Source organism: Nothobranchius furzeri, chromosome 1, assembly GCF_043380555.1.
Source record: "Nothobranchius furzeri strain GRZ-AD chromosome 1, NfurGRZ-RIMD1, whole genome shotgun sequence".
In the NCBI taxonomy this organism is placed as follows: domain Eukaryota; kingdom Metazoa; phylum Chordata; class Actinopteri; order Cyprinodontiformes; family Nothobranchiidae; genus Nothobranchius; species Nothobranchius furzeri.
Window position 1 is genome coordinate 90,722,514 of NC_091741.1, and position 3,665 is coordinate 90,726,178.

The window sequence follows — 3,665 nt, forward strand, 5'->3', positions numbered from 1 at the left end:
AACTCCATTCTACAACCAAACACAGATTCAAGCTAAATAATTTAGCACCTCTGCATATCAAAAAGGCACATCAAGAGTGAGCCTTGGGATGCATTCTGAAGGAAAGTTTCTCACAAAGCTAAAGGCTATATGAGCAAAGACATAAGAAGCTTTGAGTACAAGAGATTTTTGTGTTAAAAAATGTCTGGGAAGATAAGAATTAGTCGTTTGAAGTTTCTATCTGCATATGTAAACCATCAGATTCCAAGGCCTGGGTGTGGGAGGATATGAAAGGTGCAGCTTTTGTCCACCGTGGGCAATCCTTCTGGCAATATGGCTGCCATGTGGGTTTTGCCAGTGTGATACTGATTGCCTGGGGTTACGCAAGCTTTTTCCAAAAAAATTGATCAAATCAACCCTGCATGTCTCAGTTCAGATGCCATTGGGAGGTATGGACTGAAACACTATAGCAGAAGTGTTCTGTTTGTCCACACAACTACTTCGTCACATTTGGTCAGTTTTAGGCCTGTTTGTAATCACATGCACAGCACTGTCATTCTCCCTGTGCATGTATGGTGGTACACATCTCCTTTCAGTGAATTAAATTACAAGTTTGACCTGTCTTACTGGATGAGATTTTGAATGAAAAATATAATACCTTAGATGCATGCAAAGGATTTAAAGTGATTTAAAGATTAAAGTAATCCATTATGTTTTTTATGTAATGTACTTTTTCTTACTCAAATCACTCATGTCTGTCAGGACTTTTAAAATAAATAGGCCACATGGGAAGATTTGGATGGATTTTTTTGTCACTCTCTTTTGTGTGTAAACAAGGGAAGAAGATTATAGGTATAGAAATGAAGATCTATTCACAGTTTCAGACAGAAAAATCAGTCTGTTGCACAAAAGCAGGCACTTAATGAAGTGCACAAAAAGAAGAGGGTGATGAACTAAAATATTAGCAGAAAACCTTTTGGTAAAAAGTGTCCAAACTTGCATTTTGATGTATTTCATGATTTTATGATGCATTTAAAGGTGTCTTAGAATTTAAACCCACTGTTACCTTGTTGCTGCAGCTTGGGGTGTCATAATGTCGTATACCAAAAAGCCTGTGACATCAACAACCTCCTGATTTATGTAGTAATGTTGTAATGGCCACACAGGAACAGTTTGGTCTCAGAAAAGCTGGTATAGCATCAAAGCCATAGACACTCACTCTGAAATGTGAATGTACCAACCCAATTTGGTGTCAGCAATAGACATTGGTCACGGTAATGCTAACCACAGAAAAACGCTAGCCTGAGCTAACGTTAACTCCCTTGTCGGACCAGAGGAAAACACAGAAGAATGTTGGCGCTCCACTCAAATTTTTTTCTATCACAACAATGAAATCAGGTTCACTAATGTATTATACCCCATCAAGTTAGAGACATTTGGGGTCATGGAGACAGTTTTAAAGACTAGATGTGTGTGACTGATAAAATGGAAACATCTCGTGTTATTTTTTTTTTAAACTGCTGTCGTGAAGATCATTCCAGAGTCGGGGTGCAACAGTGTGGAAGAAGCGATTGCCTCGACTTGTATAGCTGGTCTTTGGCTCTTCTAGAAGGTTCTGGTGTGTGGACCTGAGGGCTCGGGTTAGAGCATAAGGCTTTAACAGTTCAGTAATAAAGGGATGAGCTTGACCATGTAGAGCATTGAAAGTTATAGTCAGGATTCTAAAATGAACTCTAAAGTTAACGGGTAACCAGTGCAGAGACATTAGAATAGGAGTGATGTGAGCTCTTCTGTTCGTTCCAGCCTTGCTGCAGAGTTCTGGACCAACTGAAGGTGGTCAAGGGCTTTTTGTTAAAACATGTGAAGAGTGTGTTTCAGTAATCTAGACAGGAGGAGATAAAGGCATGGATAACAATTTCAAGTTGATGTTTGACGCCAACCTTCACAGTTTGGATGTATTATTTAAGTGACAAAAATAGTTTTGGACCAAAGTTTTTGAGTGGTGTTCAAGAGACATTGATTGGTCAAAAATAACACCCAAATTCCTTAACTTTGTCTTAACGGCAGAAGATAAATGACCAAGTTGAGACTAATCAGGGGAACCATGCTTCAGAGTTTAACTGAAGGAAGTTTTCTTCTAGCCAGCTGGAGATAGCTGATAGACACTCTAGTAAATCAGTTTGTAGAACTTAGAATCATTAAAGAAGCGGTACAGCTGAATGTCATCTGCATATAGATGATAAGAGACATTATGAAAATAATAAATTATCTGTCCAAGAGGCTGTATGTACAGTAGAAACAAGAGTGGACCCAAGAAGCCATCAGCATAGGAACAGCTGAAACAGCTTTGGCATCAACTTTAAACCATTTAGAACTAGTCTTTTCTCTGAGACACAAGCAGATAGAGGTACTTCAATCATTTATTTCAAAAAAGGATGTACTCTTCTTCAACAGTGTATGGCAGACATCCCCTTTGGCAGACGTCTGTAGTGGTGAGTTGACAACTGCCTATGGCAGAAAGTAGCTGACGTTCACCCAGAGAGTCACCCAGATGTTGCCAGATTACGTCACACACTAATTTTCATACTGATTATGTCATGACGCCTCAATGGCATTCTGTACTGAAGTATTTCGTTGCTCAGAAATGTTGATTTCTGATCTTCAAATATTTTCACTGGAGATTTTTAGCACATTCGTTTTTCTTAGAATTAAAAAGGATGAAAACAAAAACTTGCTTTGATGTGTAAATTAAGTTCTAAATAAAGTGATATTAAGGCAGATTTGGTGTTGTGACCCAAACAGGTCTGTTATAGGACACAGCTCAGATCTCCTGCTCTCCTCATCATTACACTATCAAGCTGATGCTATTTAAAGGACCTGATTGCTGAAGTGAAAGCTGTATGTTGTTGACATATAACCTTTTTGATGTGTGTGGGCTACCGTAGATGCAATACCTTCTCTGAGGTGCATGGCTTTAAGAAGTAGTAGTTCACACTTTGAGGCTTTAAAGAACAATGAAAATTAGTCATAAAGGCATCTTATTTTTCTTTAAGAATGATTATAAATCCCATTCAAATTCATTAAAAAATCTTTTATTTTTTAGGAATCATGGAGAGCTTTTAATATAAGTGTAGTTCCTGCATGGCTTTAAATTCTTCCACAGCAATTTGAAAAGAGGGAAGAGATCTGCGTGTGGGACGGCAATGTAATAACTTTACCTGTTTTTCTCTTCAGGTGGGAATCTCTCTTTGTGCTTCAAACACTGCCAGGAAATCATTTCTTGTCACATAAAAAAACTAAGAGATAAAAGTGTGATAAATCAACCATTTGTCACATAATAAATAATTTAACGTTACATATTAAGCAACACCGGAAGGCTGGATGGGTGCCGAGTTAATAGAGAGGAAGTCACTTCTACAAACTGAGATATTCCAGCTTGATGAATTATTCATTATATTTTACTAGTTAAGAAATCTAATTTGCCTTCCACCTATTTAACATTTTGTTTCATCAGGAGTGTCTTTAAACAGCTTCAGTAGGTCGAAAAAACTCCTAACCCTCACAGAGAGGGATTCAACAGCTCCAAACAAAACCCAGGTGACTCCTCTCTACTGGTTGCTAAAGTTACCGAGCCAGCTAATTAGATACACCATGTAAAATTAATCAAGGCAATTTGGGAGTTCATT